We start from the raw sequence: 22058 nt of genomic DNA on the forward strand, positions 1-22058 counted from the left end.
GGTATATTCTTCTGAACATCTGACTTCTGATTTCTACTTCCATTGATCTTCACCCAGTGCCCTCCATTACATTTCCTCTGGCTCCTGAATTCCCTACGTAAGTGTATCTTAACATGTACGCAATGCCATTCTGCCCCAACTTTGTTCTACTTTCTTCTTTTGACATAAAGTATCTATGCTTCTGAAGCCATGTTCTTGTCTTAAATGTCTTGCCACCAAGTCTCAGTGATATCTGTGAGATCAAGTTTGCCTCTTTGTGTTAGGATATATAGTTCATTTTGCTTTTTATCCATACTTTGAATATTTGTATATAAGTGTATCAGGTCTTGGGTTTATTTCTGGCTCATTTCTTAGATTTTGACTCCTGTGAATAATAGGACATCTCTACTGTTATTCTTCTACCTGTGTCACAACAGAGGAAATACAACGGTTGCCTGTTGTTGTTCATTCATGTCTGACTCTTCATGACTCTATTAGAGGTTTCCTTGGCAAAGATACTGGAGTGATTTACCATTTCCTTCTCCAGCTCATTTTATAGGTGAGGAAACTGAGGCAAACAAGGTTAAGTGACTTGCCTAGGGTCACACAGCTAGTACGTGTCTGAGGCAGGATTTGAACTCAGGAAGATGAGTCTTCCTGATTCCAGGCCCAGCACTCTACCCACTGTGCCACTCAGTGGTATATGGCTTGGTAGATAGATAGTTTCTTTCCTCTACCACCCAAACTTTTCATTTTAAAACCCTCTTCTCAGATTTGCAAGAATCGAAGAAACATTTAAGTAACCCTTAATAGTTGCAAAGCATTCCTAGCCAAAAACTCATCAATTATTAAGTTATAATTCATAAATTCAAATCCTGTTGTCACCGTCCTCTTAACCAGCTTTTCATTGTCCAATCAGCGTTCTTCTCCCAATGCCTCTGCCTTCAACTGGCAACAGTATAGAAATACAATCTCTGGCCCTAAGGTCTTCAGTTCCTTGCCCAAACCTTCTCAACCTTTAGAAATACTTTCTAGTTTTTTTTTTCCTGGCAGTATCAATTATTCCCATGTGAACCACCAGAAGTGGGCAATGGTTATCAATTTTGACAAGTCTTGGGAGACTCTCTATCATGTCCCAGATACATACCCTGGGAAGACTGCCAGCCTCTCTATTATTAATGTCAGGTTGACAAAGAGCTCCCTCAGTATCCCTCAGTAGGGAGCCACCAATCTCCACTACATGTCTCCTCTTCCTCTGACCCCTACCGGATTATCTGCATTATCTTGTCTCTCTAGAGCTGCTTGGATTTGACAGTAAAGAACATCTGGAAGGGATTTAGAGGGGATATGATAGCTGTCATTTGGTATTTGAAAGGCTATCACATGGAAGAAGGAATAGATTTGTTCAGTATGGACCTAGAGGGCATAACTAAGAGCAGTGGGTGAAGTTTGCAAAGAGGCAAATTTTGGCATGATGGGAGGAGAAACTTCCTAACAATCAGAGCTATCCAAAAATGGAATGGGCTGTCTGAGGAAATAGTTGGCCACCCTTTGATGGAAGGCTTCAAGCAAAAGAAAGATGATGACTCATCAGGTATGCTGTGGAAGGGATTCTTCTAAATATAGTAGGTGCCTTCCAACTCTGAAATTCTGTGATTCTTTGTGACTTGGGGATAGAGCAATAAAGAGAAGACACAAGGCTCCACATCTAGCACCTCCTCTTTCCACCTTCAGAGATAAATCAACATTAAAGGAACATTCAAACCTGGTAAGTACACTGGTCAGAAGTCTTCTTCTTTCCTCCCCCTCACCTCTCCTATATCCAGGTCTCTCTCACCACTGAAAATCTAAAGAGGTGTTGTTGTTCCACCTTGGTTTTTGAAGAGGCCTGATGACGTCACTGGGTGATGTTTTGATTTGTACGTGAATTGGATTGAAGTGAAGCAGAGGTGGACGAAGTTGTCGACCTCACTATCTCTTCCAGAGTCATTGAAGCCCAGTGACAAGACAAAAGTCAAAACAATCAGGATGCAGTGGATGACCTTGGCATCTTTAATGTCTGACTAAGCTCTAAGCACTCCACATTGCCTACTTGAGCCACCTTTGTGTCCGTTGGAACAATTGTTCTCATCTGCCCATTCTGCTGGGGGAAAGTCTTCACATACTTTGGGTAGACATCTCTCTAACTCACTGATGGGTTTGAGACCTGTTGGTTACTGTCAACCTGTTTTGGCCCTGTGGAGACACGTTCCTGTATTATGTTAGACTATTACATTATATTATATAATTTTATGTTATGTTATATCATATCACATCATATTGTGTTATGGTATGATGTTATATATTATTAAAGAGGCATATTAAAGATAATAGAAACCCATCCTGCAAAGAAAATCCACATTACCTAGGCTAGGTATATACCCAGTGAATTATCTTTGGAAATGGGATGAAAAGGGAGAGAAATCATCCGTCCAGTCCTGCTGATTACTCTGTAGCACCCCTTTCTGGGTAGTCTGAGGTAGTACCTCCCAATTCTTGCTTACAATGGTGAATTGGATCTCCCAGACAGGAGTGGGGAATCTGCGACCTCAAGGTCACATGTGGCTCTCTAGGTCCTCAAGTGTGGCCCTTTGACTGAATCCAAACTTCACAGAACAAAGTTTAGATTCAGTCAAAGGGCTGCACTTGCATGTTTGTCTTCCTCATCCAATGGCCAGATTCCCTCTAATTCCATCACAAAAAAGTGTTCATATTTTGTAAAGGGATCACACTGTGTTAATATTTTGTTAACATATTAATTTCTTGTCCTCTGTGCTTACATCCTGTGACTATATCAACTAGCTGAGGAGAGGGCACCAAATGACCCCCTTCTCTCCTCCTCATGCCTCTTCCAATACATCTTTTAGATTTTACCCTTTCTCTCTGTCTCTGAAGCTATCAACCTTGGCAGCCTTTTACTTTCTTGAAGATAGCTACTCTGTCCCCTATAAGTCTAACATCCCTGTGGTTTTCAACTGTTCTTTATAAGACTTGTTTAACATTTTTCATTGAAGGCTCAGATAATGGCAAAGATGGTATGCTTATCAAATTTGCAGATGAAACAAAGCTGAGAGGCATATCTGACACACTGGATGGCAGAATCAAGATGCGAAAGGTCTCAACAGGATATAACAATGATTCAAATCTAATTAGATGTTATTTAATAGGGATAAATGTCAAGTCCCACATTAGGTTTTAAAACACACACACACACACACACACACACACACACACATACACACAGAGCCACACAAATACAAAATGGGTAGTGCTACTGATGTTGGGAGTGGGCTAGATAGCAATTCACGTGAAAAAAATCCCTGGTGGTTTTTGTGGACTATAAGTTCAATAAGAGATTCCACTGTGGCTTGGCAGCCAAAAAAGTTAAAATGAGTTCAGGCAGTATTAATAATTCCCTATTTGGGTGAGTGGGGCAGTTAGGTGGCACAATGGATGGAGCACTGGTCTTGGAACCAGAATGACTCTTCTTTATGTGTTCAAACCCAGCCTCAGACCCTTACTAGCTATGTGATTCCAGGCAAGTAATTTTTTTTTAAATTTTTAAAAAGTTTTTATTTTTTGGCAATTGGGGTTAAGTGACTTGCCCAGGGTCACACAGCTAGTAAATGTCAAGTTTTTGGTATGAGGCCAGATTTGAACTCAGGTCCTCCTGACTTCAAGGTCTGTGCTCTATCCACTGTACCACCTAGCTGCCCCCTCTGGGCAAGGAACTTAACCCAGTTTCCTCATCTGTAAAATGAACTGGAGAAAGAAATAGCAAACCACTCCAGCATCTTTGCCAAGAAAACCCCAAAATGGGGTCACGAAGAGTCAGATACAACTGAAATGACTCAACAACATTCTGGGTGAATATACCCCCAAAGTTCTATCCTGGTCCCCCATTCTCTCCTCTTCTTTCCTCTTCTCTTGTTTTCTTTTCTTAGAACCCCTCATTTTGGCTATCACCTCTTCGCAGATGGCTCATGGATCTACATGTTCAGGCTAGTCTCTCTCCTGATTTCCAGTCTCACATCATGAACTGCCCATCTCAAATTTGACATCTACAATCTAGACCTCATTCTCTTCCCTCCCCCAACCCAACCCTCTTCCTATTTTTCTTATTTATTAAGAGAACTCCAGCACCTTCTAGTTGCCCAGGTTCATGTCAGTCATCCTAACCCCTTCACTCTACTCACCACCACGTAGCCCATCAGCTACCCAATCTTGTTGATTATATTGCCATAATATCTCTGGAATCCTTCTCTTTACTCACTGAGACACCATCCTAATTCAGGCTTTTATTACCTCCACTGGACCATTGCCCAGAGTATTGCCACTGCCTCCTAAATACTCTTGCTGCCTCTAATCTGTCCCTTTTCTAATCTCCTCCTACATGAGGCTTGTACCTATCTCCCCAATTGCCAGTAGCCTCCCTTCTTGAAATTGTATTGTATTTATTTTGAATAGATTTTTATTCTTTTATCTGTGTACAAGTTTTCCATTCCTCCTTCTTCTCCACCCCTTGTAAGAATGCAAGATCCTTAGCGCAGGGACTATGACATTTTTTTCTTTGCATATTTGATGCCTGTGGGGCCGGCACACAGTAGGTACTTAATAAATGCATGTTGATTGAATGAAGGGGTGCAAAGCAACAGATTTGACTCCATATAAATGTAATGAGAAGACAGCTGTCCAACGAGGGTCCAAGTCTTAGAGTATGTATAATATGCCTTACCCTATCCCAAACTATGTGGAGGTTTGGTGAGGTAACTTCTGGGTTCACACTACATGTTCATTAACCACCTAGCTGCACCCCTCTGGACTTCATCATTTCCCCAAGAACCTCGTCATTCTGCAAGATCACATCAACCCTGGAACTCATACCTCATCACGCTCCTGGGGCCCCTCCCTCCAATTGGAGGACGTAGAGATGAAGGACTCCTTGCAGAAGCTCCATTTTAAGGAGGGTGCTCTGATCAGCCATCTCTTCATTTCCCACCCAGTTTCATTCCTCTGAATTTCATCATGCCCCCATACCACGCTGCTCCAATCCCTTCACCTTCCCCTCTCTCTCACCCCAGGACGTAGTGCTGGCTTGGCTTGTTATAGAACCTGGTACCCACCCAATTGAATGTCTCTACACAAACACCCAGCCAAACAGGCATGGTTTCTCACCTGAAGGAGATTAGGGGGTGGGGGGTGGGTTGGGTTGGGGAGGTGGTGATGGAAGGGAGTCACCTGCCAGTTGAACCCAGATCCTAAGTCCCTTCAGAGAGAGTTCCATATGTTCTGGGAAGTTTAGTAAGGACCAGGTTTCCATCTGAAATAAGAAGCTTGATTTTCTTTACGTTCTTTTCTAAGAAATGTGAAAAGCTGTTTTGAGCACCTAGACAGGTCCTTATTAAGTATTAGGTAAGCAATAACCTCTGAAAAGCATTATAAAGTTTTTTTAATCTACATAATGCTGTATCTGGGGGGGGCGATTGTGATATTAGCGTGTATGTATGGGACTGTAGAAAATCTATGGCACATTGACTATTTTAAGAATCTTTCCTGTATGGAAAAAGAGAAACAAGTAAAGGGACCATGCTAATGCCACCTCCCTGGGACCCCAGAGAACTGCCATATCAGGGACATTGACAATGTGCTCACAAAGTATTCCCATCCCACTTAATGAGGATGACAGCTTCTTAAATGGGGGAATAATTTAATGGACGAACTGGTCAATAAAGACCCAGTGCTTAGAGTAAGTATATACAATATGTCCCGCTTGGCATCAACCCATGTGGAAGCTTGATAAACCTGCTTCTGGGCATGTATATTAGAGGGAGACATCCCCTCACTTCAGAGCATACGCAAGTATTCTCTGGCTATTGCCTCTCAGCATACTGTGTAGTAATTAGTGCACTGCCTGACTTTAGGATAGAAAACAATGAGCCAGACCATCTGAACAAGGAAGTAACTTGTCCATCGGCTCTGCCACATCCAGAAGTGAATATGGTGGAGGTTTGGTGATGAGACCCAAAAGGCCTCTCTGAGTTTTGGTTTTGTTTATGTTTTTAATTTTTGGTAAGGGGAAATGTTCCATTGAAACCACTTTACATTTGAACCTGCATTACCCAGGGACCACATGGCTGTGTAAAATGCAGAGTGTGCTCTCTGGTGTTGGAGATGTTGCACTTTGATCCTTGTTATTCCTTCTCTGGAAATATCCCTTTGTAAAGGCTAATTAATATTAATTTGCTAATTGATATTGTGGAGATGTAGACTGACTAAATGATATGGCAGAATATAACGATTTGGTCTTATAAGCAATAGTAATATATGTATGTGTATAATTGTATGTAATGTATGAATATGTATATATATATAATATATATATATCCTCTTAGGATTACCCCCTAAAGCCCTAAGGGGAAAAATTATTATTGTTGTTGTTTAGTTATGTCTGACTCTTTGTGACCCCATTTGGGGTTTTCTTGGCAAAGATACTGAAGTGGTTTGCCTTTTCCTCCTCTAACTCACTTTACAGATGAAAAAACTGAGGCAAACAGGGTTAAGTTACTTGCCTAGGGTCACACAGCTAGTAAGTGTCTGAGGCCAGATTTAAACTCAGGTCTTCCTGACTCCAGGCCTAGTGTTCTATCCACTGTGCCATCTAATTGCCCCAAAGGGAAGAATAGTCAGATGCCATTTCAGAACTCAACCTACCAGCGTGAATGGAGGTTGGGAGAATGAACCCAGAGCCTGGGCTATATAAAGAAAAACCTCCTAATCATAAAAGCTATCCCAAAGTGGGATCCACTGCTTTTGAGAAATAGGTAGCAAGTTCCCCATCACCAGAAGTCTTCAAGCAAGGGCTGGATGACCATGTTTCAAAGCTAATCTACAGAAGATACCTGTCTAGGTAGGTTGTTCTTGATGCCCTCTGAAGTCTCCTCCAAATCTGCTCATCTATGACTCTGTGTTGTTCATAACTCCTCCATGTCTTGTGTTTTTGGGGTGCTTTCTTGGTTGTTGATGTCCTTTCTAGGATGTGCTCTGACCAGGGAGAGTGCAGCACAATTATCATCTCTTTCATTCCGGACATGATGTTTATACTATTTCAGCCTTAGATCATATTCATTTTTTAGTAGCTACATCACACTGTCGGTTCACATCGAGCTTGTTTTGGTCAACAAAAGCCAAGCCACCTTCCTCCCATTCTGCACTTGTGCAATCGAGTGTTTTTCCCCCTCCCCACCTAAATATATCTATCCCAGCTAAATGCCATCTTCTTGGTTTTAGCTGAGTGTGTTAGCTTGTTGACATCATTTTGAATCTCGATTCTCACAAGGCTGGAAAGGACTGTTTGAGCAGTGAGTAGTTAGGTTTGTGCAAAGTGTTGTCTCCGGGCCAGTAGCAAGCTTTATACTTCTCATCTGCCAGAGAAGGAGGTGCAGACTTGCAAAGGAGACAGAACAAATTTCTGTGAAGAGAGCGCAACTGAGGACAATGTGATACAATACAACAAACATGTCTTGAGCAGCTCTTGTCTGGTATACAATGTGCTAGGTGGTGTGAGAAATTAATTATTTCTCTCTTGTATTTAATAACTAATTATGTTATTAGGACTGAGGTTTTTCCCCTTATCTACTTTCTCATCCAGAAACCAACAAGTATAGGAAATCTCTCTTATAGATTTACTCAGGCCAAGATCTAATCAGACAATAGAAGAAATTCTAAGTTTGGGCTAGTGGGCGCATTCCTGCTCATTGTGTTTGCTCAGACAGCTCTGGGAAGTGTTGATTCTCCCTTTTGTCAGACAGATGATATGGAAATTGATGTCTCTTTGACCAAGATTTGGGCAACCCACGTCACATACCCCAAGACCCTCATTGTAATATAGCCTACCCTTTCATTGTAATATTCATTTTCTCATTAACTGTTAACCAGTCAGAGTGGATTGCCACCCCTCTGGAACACCTACTCTTCAAAGTGCATAAAAACTATGAGCCTACCACCATGAGATCTTTGGTCTAGGAGAGAGATAGCCAAATGATGATCCTTTTGTTGAATTTTGGCATTATTAATATGATGATTAAATAATCCAGAAACTACACCTCTTGAACTTTTTAAAATGCCGCAGTGGAGAATAGATATGAAGTTTGGAAAAGACAGAATCTCTGTCCTGATGGAATTTACAGGCCTCTAAAGGAATAAGACACTAACCACACACAGTTAAAACATATAATATTACTACATAGGTACATTAGCAAAGCACAAAACAAAGTTCCATGTGAGATCCTAGGAAGAAGGTCATTAATACCTAGGGAATCAGAAATAGCTTGCTTTAAGACATGGTATTTGGATTAGGTATTTTTTTTTTACTGGAAAACTTTTTATTGTAGGTGGAACGGGATAGCCGGACATAGTTTAGATGATTCTGATTTTGCTGGCAAGCATCATAGCCTAGAGCAGGTCAGACATAGGCCTTCTTCTCTCCATCAGGCCAGATCAGCGTGTTGACCTCGGCCACGTCAATGTCACACAGTTTCTTTACCGCTTGCTTGTTCTGATGCTTGTTGGCCTTGATGTCCGCAATGAAGACTAGGGTGTTGTTGCCCTTAGTCTTCTTCATAGCAGACTCAGCAGTCAAGGGAAACTTAATGATGGCATAGTGGTCAAGCTTGTTCCCTCCAAAGGGCAGTTTTCCAAGGGTATTTGAGCTGCCATTGAAGTCTTAGTGTCTTTGGTCACTGGAAGGTGGGGGACATTCAGATCTTCTTCTCTTTGTGGCTATGAACAACCTTCAACACTGCCTTCTTGGTCTTCAAAACCTTGGACTTGGCTTCTGTCTTGGGGTGGGGGGACCACCGCTTTCTTCTTCACCTTTGGCGCCATCTTGGGGGAAAGGGTGGATTAGGTCTTAAAGGATGGGTAGAAATTTAGCAGGCATAGAGAGGGATGGAGGACATTACTGGCATCAGGAACCTACTGAGCAAAACTGTAGAGTCATTACAGAATAGTATGTAATTAAAAAATAAAGATGGGCAGCTAGGTGGTGCACCCGGGAGCAAGAGGACCTGAGTCCTAATCTGGCCTCAGACATTTACTAGCTGTGTGACCCTGAGCAAGTCACTTAACCCTATTTGCCTCAGTTTCCTCATCTGAAAATGAACTGGAAAAGGAAATGGCAAACCACTGCAGTATCTTTGCCAAAAAAAACCCTAAATGGGGTCACAGAGAGTTGGACGTGACTGAAATGATATAACAACAAACAACAGATAATAAAAAATTGTCCTGAGTAGCCAGGCACAGAGTATGCAGAAAGGGAGTGTTACGTGTCCTAGGTGCTTCTAGGCTGCGGCTGACAGATTGACCCACTGATGGGACTCTCAGGGGTAGTTTTGAGTGGAGGTTTGTATTATTTGGATTTCCTGTTTGAGTTTGGAATTAATAATTGGGGAGAAGACGCAGAAGTCCTGGAGAGAATGTATGGAACGTAGAACAGGCAAAGACCTAATTGGGGTGTGAGAAAAAGAGACCAGAGGCCTTTATTTCCTGGCATCAGCAGAGGAGTTAGAGATAAGTTCTTTCCCTGAAGCAATTAGAGCCTCCAACAACATTAAGCAACAGGGAGAGTTCAATACCAATCATTTAGGAGACAGTACAATGCCAAAACTTCCAAAGAACCACAAGTGAGAAGTTGTCAAAGTTCTCTTTAAATTCAGTAGAGGAAGTAAGGATTAAGATTGTTGACAGTTCAGGTTTAGTGATATGGTAACTGTATGTACCTAGGTTTTTCTACTTAATAGGATCACAAATCCCAAACAAAATGTCAGAGGTAGAAGGCTCCTTAGATATTCCCAGTGCCTAGTCTAATCCCCTTTTCTTACAAGTGAAGAAATCCAGGCTTAGAGAGTAAAGTCACCGGCCCCACATATTACTTACAAATCAGTGGCAGTCCTAGTCCTAGACCCTAGTGTTTCTTCAAGTCTTATTCTACAGGTTGTTCCAAAACTAGTAAACTACACTAAGAATTTTTGCTCAGTTGTGTCCAACTCTTTCTTACCTCTTGTGGGGTTTTCTTGGCAACAATAGTGGTTTTCTTCTCCAGCTCATTTTACAGATGAGGAAACTGAGGCAAAAGGGGTTAAGTGACTTGTCCAGAGTCCTACAGCCAAGAAGTGTCTGAAGCCAGATTTGAACTCAGGAAGATGAGTCTTCCTGACTCCAGGTCTGGCACTCTATGCATTATAGTGTCACCTAGTTGCTCCAAGATTTTTAGGATGCTTTGCATGTTGTATCATTATTTCAGTATTTCAACAATCTCTAATTTCACTGATGAGGGTGCTCATCACATCCATGCAGATGGAACTCTTCTATGACTTAGTACATTGGATTTAAGAAATTCTGTGGGACAAAGAATTCTCTTCCCTCTGATCAACTGGATAATGAGGTTTTCTAAATTTAGCTGGGCTTGTCCTTGGGTGACAAACATACAATTGGTCATTGGGTTTATGCTTTACAGCTTGATAGCACTTACCATGGCCTGAGCTCTGCTGTGTAGCCTTGGAGAAACACTGATACCATAATACTTTAGTGGAGAAAAATGTATCTTTAAAAAAATGGACAATGTTGATAATTAATCATTGCATAATATTAACAACTTGTTGTTTTAATAAAGGAATCTATTTTGTAGGGAGGAAAAGAGCATAATTGTCTATATTCAGTCCCAGGCACCTAATTTTTGAAAACTGTCAAGCTGGAATATTTCTAGAGAAGGGTGGTAAGAATTATTGTGGGACTCGAAAACCATACCACATGAGGAACTGGAGGTGTTTAGCCTGAAAATGGAAGAACCGAGATTCTCAAGTCTTCAAATATTATATTTCAACCACTATATTTTAAAGACATTGAAGATTATTAAAGACATTCAAATATATGAAGAGTTATCATGTGCTGCTTGGCTCCAGAAGATGGAATTTGATCCAAAGGCTAGAGGTTATAGAAAGGTAAATTTTGGATCAATATGAGGAAATGCTTTTTAACAATTAGCTCCATCCCAAAGTGGAAGGGGATGCCTCTTGAAGCAATGAGCTCCCCATGTCTTTAGGCCTTCAAATGGAGGATAAATAACCACTTGCTGTGGATGTTGTGGAGAGGATTCTTGCTTCAGGTACCAGAGGACCACTGTAGATGGTCTACAAATTGATTAGATGACCACTAAGGCCTTGCCAATTCCAAGATTCTGTGATTCTATGAACTAGCTTTCCTGTAGATCCAAGCCCATAAAATCATACCTTGGTAGAATGAAAGCTCCTGGAAAGGTAATGAGAATTGTATAGAAAGGCAGAACCAGGATGGCTTCCTCTCCAGTAATTTTCTACTCTCTCATTCCCCTGCTCTAATAAGCTTCATGGGCAGGTAGGTGGCGAAGTAGATACAGTGCCAGGCCTGAAGCCAGAAAGATTCATTTTCCTTAGTTCAAATCCAGTGTCAGACACTTACTAGCTGTATGATGCTGGGCAAGTCACTTAACCCTCTTTGCCTCAGTTTAGTCATCTGTAAAATGAGCTAGAGAAGGAAATGGCAAACCACTCCAGTATCTCTGCCAAGAAAACCCCAAAATGGGGTTATGAAGAGTTGGACATGAATGAAATGACAACAATGAAAACAAGTTCCTTTCCTCCCTCTATGACACCATCTCAGAAGGTCAAAATCCATGGCAAGATTCCACCAGAGCAGCACTGAGGGCAATGGCTAGAGTGGGAGCCCTCTGTCTGAACTATCATGAGACTCTTTCCCTAGGCCATGAAGGTCCCAGACCCTGGCCCCAGCCCCACCATGTGCTGTGGTTCAATCCACTTCCTGAGGCATTGACAAGGAAGGAATTTCCCTCCCTGCCTCCTAATGAGAATCCTAGCTGTCCAGAGCTGCTGTTTTGTAAACACAATGGTGCCTAGAACGAGAAGGAGCTGGCTGCCAGGAGTTGCGGCCAATATCATTTTTAAAAACAGCTATTCAGTACTGAGGGTGGTGTCTTCTCAAGTCTGGTTTTCCTCGGTCAGCTGCTAGGTCCACTCCTTTCCTCTTTTTCAGCCAGGATCAGCCCATTGTGACATAGGTGATGTTTGTCTTGAGAGCCTGTTTATTTCTTTCAGCACCTTAGTCCTCGTCCATTTTCCCTGTCCCAAGACCTCCACTGCCTTCATATTGATCCAAGGCTGCTTAGATCTACCCGTAACAGCCCTCCTTGAGTAGTGTGCCATCTTTCAAAATGTTGCCTTCTTCCTCCTCCCCCTCTTTCATATCTTTGGTGCCTCATTTTCAGGGTGGAGAAGAGCTAACGAGCACTGAATCTGAAATCCCAGGAGACGGGTCTAAGCCTTAGCTCTGCTACTGTGTGACTTTCAACAAGCTGCTTGAATTCTCTGGACTTCATTTTCCTTATTCATAAAATGAGAGGATTGAACTTGATCATCTTCTAAGGCCGTTCTAACTACAAAGCTGTCAGTTTATATAAATTAGTTCATACTAAGGTATAAATGACTAATAATAATTTATATATGTATGCATATATACATATAAATATATACATACACACATATGTATACATATATACACACACACACACACACACATGCTTTTGTTGTTTGTCCTTGGTTCTCAAAGGGTACCGTAACATCAGGAAGGTGATGCCACAAATTGCAAGTGAATTGGATTTAAGCGAGGGAAGGTTGTGCAAAGTCACCAGCCTCACTCTCTCTTCCAGAGCCATGTGAGTCTAGTGGCAAGATATAGATCAGGATGACTGGAGATTACCTCCCATATGGTGGGAGACCTCTGCCTTTTTAAGCTAAGATCTTTCCCAGGTCTCAGTTTGATTGAGGCAATGCCCATTCAATAATTAAGGCTAGGTAAGAAATGAGGCAGAGAATGGCCTCTTTTACCTATTTTAAAAAATATCAAGCTGGGAGGGAAACACCCTCAGGGTTTCTGGCTAAAACAGAAACAATTGCTATTTCCATTTGCTCTGAGCCATCAGGGACCAAATAATGACCAATTGAGATTTGGACTGGGACCTATTGCTGGCCAATCAAAGAGAGACAGAGTGATTTGGATTTAAGGCATGGTCTTTAAGAGAGAAATCTAAACCCCAAGATATCTTTCCAGGTGCTGGCAATCAAAATTTACATTCCTTTGGGTAGAGTACCCACAGGTTTTATATATATATATAATATATATATATGTGTGTGTGTGTGTGTGTATACAATATATATGTAATACATGTATACTATATATCTTCTAAAGCATTTTACTTACATTATTCCATTTGCTTGTACAATAACCTGGAGGTCAATAATGAAAGTAGAATATGTGGCTCAGAACTGCAGCTGGCTCACAATCTTGAAAGATTTTCAATACTAATTCAACAATGGCTCAGCTCATACCAAGTGCTTGTGAACAACTGAATTTGGTTCATTTCTATCTTTCCACTAAGAGTCTTCAGCTAGGTGACACAGATTATGATTGAGTGTCAAGCCTGGAGTCAGAAAGACCTGGGCAAGTCACTTAACCCTGTTTGCATCAGTTTCCTCATCTGTCAAATGAGCTGGAGAAGGAAATGGCAAGCCATTCTAGTATGTCTGCCAAGAAAACCCCCCAAAAAGAGGTCATGAAGAGTCGGACACAACTGAACAACAAAAACATCTTGGAACTATTGGATCTTCTCAGCATGAGTCCTTTAGCACATGCTCACTGCATAAATATTGCTGTCCCCATTTTGCAGATGGATAATAGAGGGAGAGCAGTGTTGCAGAAAGAATACTGCATTTTGAAATAAAAAGACCTTAGATCTAATCCTAGCTCAATCAATAAACATTTATTAAGTGCTTATTCTCTGCCAAACACTAAAGAAGCAAAAGACAGCTCCTGCCTTCAAGAGGCTTACAATCTAATAGAGGAGACAGTATGCAAACAAACAGACACAAAGCAAGATATATACAGGACAAATGGGAAATAATTAGCAGAGGGTACCTGTGTGACCTTGGACAAGTCAATTAACCTCTTTGTTCTTCACTTTCTTCATCTTTAAAATGAAGGGGTTTAAAATGGATGATTTATAAAGGCCCTTCTTAAAAAAAAAAACAAAAACTTATGATCTCCTACGACATTTTGTGGAATGGTCATGGCCTGCGCCCTTCATGAAATGATGGTTTGGGTCAGGGACTCACCAATCAGAAGAGAGGGCCACAGGGCAGAGGAATGGTCAGGATGGGGAGGCTGCTGGCCGGGAGACAGAGAAGCCCACAGAATGATGAGCAGAGCAGGATCAGAGAGATGCCTTACTCATCTTGGTAGCTCCCAAAGGCTCAGGAGTCTGGTTTGGTGGGCCTGGACTAGGAGTCAGCAGAGCCAGATTTGAATCTTAGAACATTAGGATTTTAGAGCTGGAAGGGACCTTGGAGATTTTCTCCCATAGGCTCTGCCACTAACTGGCTGTGTGACTTTGGGAAAGGCTCAGAACCGCAGAATCCTCAAATCTTTGAGCTTCTTAGAAAGGGGCCTTGTAGTCCAAGCTCCTTATTTATCAGAGCAGTGAAGTGATTCACCCAAAACCCCTCACCCAGATAGTGACAGAGCCTGGAGAACTTCCTCCTCTGTAAAATAGGCTCAAAAATACTTACCCTGCCTACCTCATAGAGCAGATACAGAAATGCTTTGAAACCTAAAATGCCATGCAAATGTGATTGATTATAATTTTTGAGGCAAAGATATGTTTGGACAAGAAGGGAGCCTAAAGCCCTGGTCACAAAAGATTGCTTCTCCATATTAACAAAAACCCAGGATGGAGAATAAGCTCTTTACCACCCACCTGATCTGTTGGAGTAATGGGTAGTGTGTGTGTGTGTGTGTGTGTGTGTGTGTATGTGTGTGTGCGTGTGTTTTCCAATTCCCTGGGTTCTGTTTAACCTGACTAGAGCTGCTAACAGGAGCATGTTGGTGGGAGGCAATGGCTCCATGGGGCATTCTAGTCCCAGTGGGTAGAATTCCTCCTTCCCCTCCTCTTCCTTGTCCTGGTGTTGAGCTAGTTTCTTGCTTTGGGAATTTAAAACTGTTTTATTTCCTAAATGAAGAGAACAAAGCTCCCTTAATAACAATAATTACTGGGCGGTAAAGAGAACCTGAATGGGCTATGTATCAGGGAACTCAATCAGGGAACAAGGCAGGATGACAGGCTCTGATGGGGATGATAATCATATTATTATGATGATCACATTAGCACATTGAGCTGATACAGTTGAGACCTGTGCTGAGCACTGGGGATAGGCAAACATCAGGTTTGCTTTGCTTCTTGCCTTCTTATCCTAGTGATTCCATTTCTCCACCATAAGTCCAGATCATGTGCCATGACTTGGTTTCTCCCCCTGTGAAAAAAGGGTTCACAGGGGCAGCTAAGTGGTGCAGTGGGTAGAGCACTGGCTCCTGGAGTCAAGAGGACCTGAGTTCAAATCTGGCTTCAGACACTTACTAGCTGTGTGACCCTGAGCAAGTCACTTAACCCCATTGCCTCCAAAAGAAAAAGGGATTCACAGAGCCCAAAGCTAGAAGAGCTTCTTTTAAAAAATCCAATAGGCTCACCTACCACCACCCTTCCTTAACCAAATGGGTTTGGTCTAAACCCTCCTGACCCAGTGGTTGTTCTTGTTTTCAGTCATGTCTGACCTTTAGTGACCCCATTTGGGTTTTTCTTGGCAAAGATCCTGGAGCAGTTTGCCATATCCTTCTCCAGCTCATTTTGCAGATGAGGAAACTGAGGTAAACAGGACTAAGTGACTTGCCCAGCATCACACAGCTAATAAGTGTCTGAAGCCAGACTTGAACTTAGGAAGACAAGTCTTCCTGATTCCCAGGCCAGTGTTCCATCCACTGAGTCACCCAGCTGTCCCTGGCCTAGTGAGCATGTAACCACATCATTCTTTAAGATTACCATAGAAATGAGTACTATAGTCATCCTGAGAAACCCCAATGCTTACTTTGAGAAAGTCTTCTGAGTCCAGTTTGGTTTCTTCCTGCTACGATTAGATGTCACTTCCTTAGAAGAGGTGGTGGGTGAAAGGCGGGGTTCACAGATGTGGAACATCACCTATATTGTCATATTTTTTTTAAATTTATTGATTGCTTTTGTTTTGTTTTCCATATTTTTCTTTCTTTCTTTCTTTCAAAAATTCTTTGTTATTAGGATGGCTCTTTGGGAGGGCAAAGAAGAAGGGATACAGGAGGAAATTTTGGTGATGTAAAAACAACAGATATCAATAAGAATTTTTTTTTATTTTTTGTGAGGCAATAAAGGTTAAGTGACTTCCCCAGGGTCACACAGCAAGTAAGTGTCAAGCGTCGGAGGTCGGATTTGAACTCAGGCCCTCCTACTCTAAGGCTGGTTCTCTATCCTCTGCACCACCTAGCTGCCCCTATGAACTTATTTTTAAAAATAAAAAAAATATTAATGAGGGTGGTGGGGAGAACCTATTGCCTCTTCAGTGAAAAAAAAAAAAGCAAAACACAAAAAATCAGAGGTCTTCAGCTTCCTTTATATAGCCCTACATGTATTTGGTGAGAGTTCTCATGTTGTGATTCAGCTTCCTTTTGGAGAAAGAAGGCAGCCTGAGTCCCAAGTCATCTAGGCTGAATGGCCCCCATTCCTTCATTTTTATCATGGGCCCTATTTTCCATCTTTTGGATAATTTTTTGGCTCACCTTGTGTCTCCCTGGTGAGTGGAAAAGACAAATCAGCATTTTAAGTTCCTCCAGCAACATGCGCTAAGTACTACTCAATGTCCAAAGCATGTTTGTGAAGCCAATAGAGTGAATGCTTGGTGTGGATCTCACTGTTCCAAACCCTCTCATGCAACATTTCCTGAATTCATGTGACATATTGCACTAACCTGGGCATTGTTAGCACGATGGGCTTCAGGATAGACACCACTGTTGTGCATACGATTGTATGGGAGGGGAGGGTCAGATAGACAGATATTGATGACCAATAAATTGGAATGTGAGGCAACCTCAAGGCATCTTTTGTGTGTTTGCCAGGGTCTCCAGCATTGGCTCTTGACCAACTAGTGGAAAAAAGGATCACCTCTAAGAAGGAACCAACCAGTCTACAAGTATTTATTAAGAACTCACTTAGAGCATTGTGCTAAGCCCTGGGATTATAAAGACAAGCAAAAACAAAAAACAAAACAAAACCCACTCATGGCATACATGCCCTAATAGGGGAGGGAGGCCACTTGGGTCCCGGGGCCCTACAGCATTCAGATCCTGCACTGGGATTCCCAGTCCATATAGGCGAGGTATCTCTATCAGAGGAACTGACATGAGGGAGCTTGGTCATGACATGATCAAGATCGATTCTGCATTTTTTTTTCTTAATCTCATTTATAATTACTTGGTTTTGTCCTATAACTATTAAAGTCATGGTTCTCTGTCTCTGGTCTTAGTTCAGAATTCAGCTGACCTGTAATGGATTAAGTTCAGAAATCTAGTTCTCTTGCTAATCACTGATCTATTCTTGCCTCAAGGAATTTTGCTAACCTTGGGGGCTGCATCTGAACCCAAGGGAGTTGGGCCTCGTATCTTTACACCACCAAGCTGTCCTTCAAGGATATCTGGTTTGGTGTCCAAAAGTCTGGGCCCTTATGAGTAACCTTGCAGGTGGATTCGAACAATGAGCACTTCTTCATCACAGGGAAGAAAGGAAGGGGTCATTACTAGCCCCAGATCACCAAACTTCCAGTCAATCATATTGTTCCCCACACCTCAGTTAGGCCACGATGTCATATCTCCTACCTTGTTGTGTTCTTCGTTCTGTACTCCCCAAAAGCTATAAAAGAAAATTGTCCTCCTCATGTGGAGTCTCAGCTTACTGAAGAAGCTTGTAGATTTGGGCTTTACCAATAAATTGATCATGCTTGGAACTTTGTGCCTCAGTTTACCTTATTTTTAACTGTTACAGTCAAAGACTAGTGTATGGGTCCTTTAAATCCAAAGGGACGGAACAGGTAAGGTGGAGGGGGAGGGTTGCTGAGCAGAGAGACTTAAGCTGTTCTAGTTTAGTTAACATTGAGGAAAACTGAGCATCTTTCAGAGGACTTGCTGACACTGAATGCCCAGCTATTGGTAGCTCTGACCACAGGCTCCAGTGGCTTCTGCCTTGCCTTATTGTCCTCACTCTCATCGGCCCAAGGACTCTTCCTCTTCACCCTTGCCCTGGTTCATGGTGATTAATCCAGTTGGCCTATGCCTTTGCCTTGTGTCTAGGTTAAGCTCTAGGAATCATTGGCCTTCAGACTGGGTAGCCCTCAGATGGCACCACTACATACAGATGATACCGATATGGTGGCAGGTAGATGATGCAGTGGATAGAGAGCTGGGTCTGGAGTTTGGAAGATCTGAGTTCAAATCTTTGAGAATGAAGGACAGTCAACTGTCTCTCTGGGCTCATCTGTCCTTCCCCCACCTTCAAAACCCCTTTGCAATCCAATCCAATCTAACAAGCATTTATTAAGTATCTACTAAGCAATCAATTTCATTGTGCAGAAGGGCAAATAAAACATTTCAACAGATAAGTATATATACATGATAATTGAGGTAGAGAGATCACTAACCGTCACCTCTTTTCTTTAAAATTAGTCCTATCCTGTCTAGATCCTTGTTGCTATCATCTATGGGCCTCAAGGTTACTTTCCCCTCCAAATAAGTGTCTGACTTACAATTTTCTTGTCAATCCCAGCCCTTTGCTTCTCCCTTTAAGAGCATGGCCTCTTAGATCTAATCAGTTAGGTGGCACAGTAGACAGATCATCGGGCCTAGAATCAGGAAGACTTGAGTTCAAATGCAGCCTCGGACACTTACTAGCTATGTGACCCTGAACAAGTCACTTAACCCTGTTTACCTCAGTTTCCTCATCTATAAAATGAGCTGGAGAAGGGAAATGGCAAAAACCTATCCAGTATCTTTGCCAAGAAAATCCCAAATGGGGGTCGTGAAGACTTGAACATGAGTGAAATGATTGAACCACAATCTCTTAGACCCTCATGCTCTGCTCATAGGAGTGATCAGACCGCTGATCCCTACTCTCTGTAACTGAATTTGCCCCAGATGCCAGAATTCCTAGTCATGTCTGTGGACAGAACATGGAGCTGGATAGATCTCAAAGCTGAGGCCATGTGGTGATTCTTAGAGACTTAGGCTTGACTGGTGAAATCTCTTCTTTGGACTTCCTTGACCTCTCTGGTTCCAAGCTGCCAGGCCTGATCACCTTATGACCTTCTTCTATACCCTTCCTTCACAAAACTTCTAATAATCTAAAAAAAAAATAGGTCTCATAAAACCTTACGCATCATTTTTTTTTTTAGAATCAGGAAAAGGAGAGCCTAGCAAACAACAAAGTTAATAAGTAACAAGACACAGAGCTGAGATTTCATTATCTAAATGCAATTGAACCGCTCTTTTCTATCCCATTCTCCTGAAAATTGCTGCTTTGCTGAACTCACATTTCAACCAGCCAAGAACTACATCTCAGGTATATTAATTCTGTGTGTGTGTGTGTGTGTGTGTGTGTGTGTGTGTGTGTGTGTGCTTCAGTTTCAGAGGCAGCAGCAGAAGGGGGAGATCTGCAGAGTTCACCGAGGACCCTCCACCTGCCATCTAGTTGGAAGATCCAGGACAGGAGGACATGAGCTTCTTCTCACTTGTCCCCGCCTCATGGGCTCCTGCTTGCTCTTTCTTGGATCTTTGACATTTGCTGGGAACAGCATTGGTATTTAAATTGGATCACGAATTGAAGTATATTCAAGGAGGAAGGGGGGTGGGGTGGGGTGGGTAAGGAAGCAGGTTGGGAAGGAGTGTGGAGCAAAAAAGAAAAAAGGAAGCTCTAACTGCAAGAGTTGATGCATTTTCCTGCCTGCCACCGCAGGGTTTGGGATTTAGAGGTTAGGCTGGTAGTAAACAATGGTGAGTGTTCTACATTTCAGTGTGTTTGAGCAGCTGGAGATGCTCCAGCAGAAGATCAGGCTGAGATCAGGTTGTTACTCTCCCCGGTCCTGATGGAATGAAGTGGAGTATGCTTAGAATCCTTCTGTAATCCACAGCCCCAAGAGGAGTCAGAGGGCTGGCATTCCTAGGTCTGCTCTATTTGCTTGCTTATTTACTAGTGTTTCTGTGAGCAAGGTACTTCCCTCTGTGCCTCAGTTTCTCTCCAACTGTAAAATAAGGATTGGTGGACCAGAGGTTTTCTAAGGTCAGTTCTAAATTCTGTGACCCTATTAAGTGGAGTGAAGGAAGGGAGCATTTATTATGTGCCTACTATGTACCATGATACGTGCTTTACAAATATTATCTCATTTTAGACTCACAACAACCCTGGGAGGCAGGTGCTATTACTATCCCCATTTTATAATTGAGGAAACTGAGGTGTTGTTGTTCATCCTTCATTTCCTAAGAGAACTAATGACATTTATGGGGTGATGTCTTGACTTGCCTGAGAATTGGATTTAAGTGAGGTAGAGTTGCACAAGTCATCAGCCTCACTATCTCTTCCAGAGTCATTGGACTCCAGTGGCAAGACATAAGTCAAAACAATTGGTGATGCAGAGGATGACCTCGGTGTCTTCAAAGTCTGGACAAGCTGGAAGCGCTCCACACACCTGCTTCAGCTGCCTTCATGGCCTGTTGGAATGAATGGTTCTCATCAGCCCATTCCGCCAGGGGAAGTCTTCACATACTTGGGGTGGACATCCCCCTAACTCACCTATGGGTTTGAGGCTTGTGGGTTACCCTCAACTTGGTTTAACCTGTTTATTGAGACAGTTTTACCAGGGTATGGCTTCTGAGCATGCTACAGCTTCTTGGAGCCACAAGTGAGAGTTGGGTGACAGGTGGACACCAAGGGTGGATGAACAACCCTGAAAAGGGCTCATAGAGCTCTCATACCCAAGGTTCTAGTCCTCCTCAAACACTCCATACGCCTCAGGAAGCTGAGGTAGACAGAGGTTAAGTGACCTGCCCAGGGTCACACAGCTAATGCATGTCTGAGGGGGATTTAAACCCAAGTCTTCCTGAGCCCAAGCCTACAGCTCTATCCACTGCACCACCTAGCTGCCTCAGGCAGATGACTGTCTTAAGGGTTGGAGAACCCAGGTCCGGAAGAAGAGTAATTTCCTTGACTTTGTGCTGCTGCCACGTCAGAAGGTTGCCAGTGGAGCGAGAGTCTGGTCCCCTCTCACTGCTGGATCTCTGGCTCTCCAGCAGGACAAGAGCACTGGAGTGGGGAACTTTGACACACCAAAGAACACTGCCAACAGAAGGCTTGGCTAGCAGCTGATTTACTTAAATTAATCACAGTTAAGGCTGTGGTCTTGGGAAAGAGGAATGTGTTTGGAGTCAGAAGTTCTAAGTTTGTATCCACCCTTTGCCCTCGTGGAGCAAGTCGCTTTAACTCTTAGATTCTCAATTTCCTCACCTGCAAAATGGAAGTAACGCCATTTGTACCATCTATCTTGTTGAGAAGCCCAAATGAGATAATGTCTATAAAACCCCCAAGTCAGGCGCTCACTAAGCGTGAGCTCATGGCTGGTTCTCTCTGACAGTCATCCTGTGTACTTCTCCCTCACCTCCACCCCCTGCCCTGGCCACTGGCCCCAGGCTTCCACCACCAGCTGGTGTGTGTCCTCAAAGAGAACAGAGGAGCTTCAACAATCAAGAGAACAAAGCATAATCCGAAGGTAAATCTGCTGCCCAAAAAACCCATCTTGTTTAAGACACTTTCAAAGCATGTCGGCTTTTTAATTTGAGTCAATTCAATGGAATACCAATTGATTTAAGGCCCACTATGGAATCCTCCCAGCAGCCCTGTGCAGAGATAGGATTGGCATCACTGGTCCCAGTTTTACGGGGGAATGGAAAAAGCAAGACTCACCCAAGGCCACACAGCAGGTTACTGGAAGAGCCAAGGTCAAGGTCTTCTTAGCTGAAAGTGATCATCCTTCCTTAAA

Source organism: Vombatus ursinus, unplaced genomic scaffold (genome assembly GCF_900497805.2).
Source record: "Vombatus ursinus unplaced genomic scaffold, bare-nosed wombat genome assembly UNPS02010219.1, whole genome shotgun sequence".
NCBI classification, from domain to species: Eukaryota; Metazoa; Chordata; class Mammalia; order Diprotodontia; family Vombatidae; genus Vombatus; species Vombatus ursinus.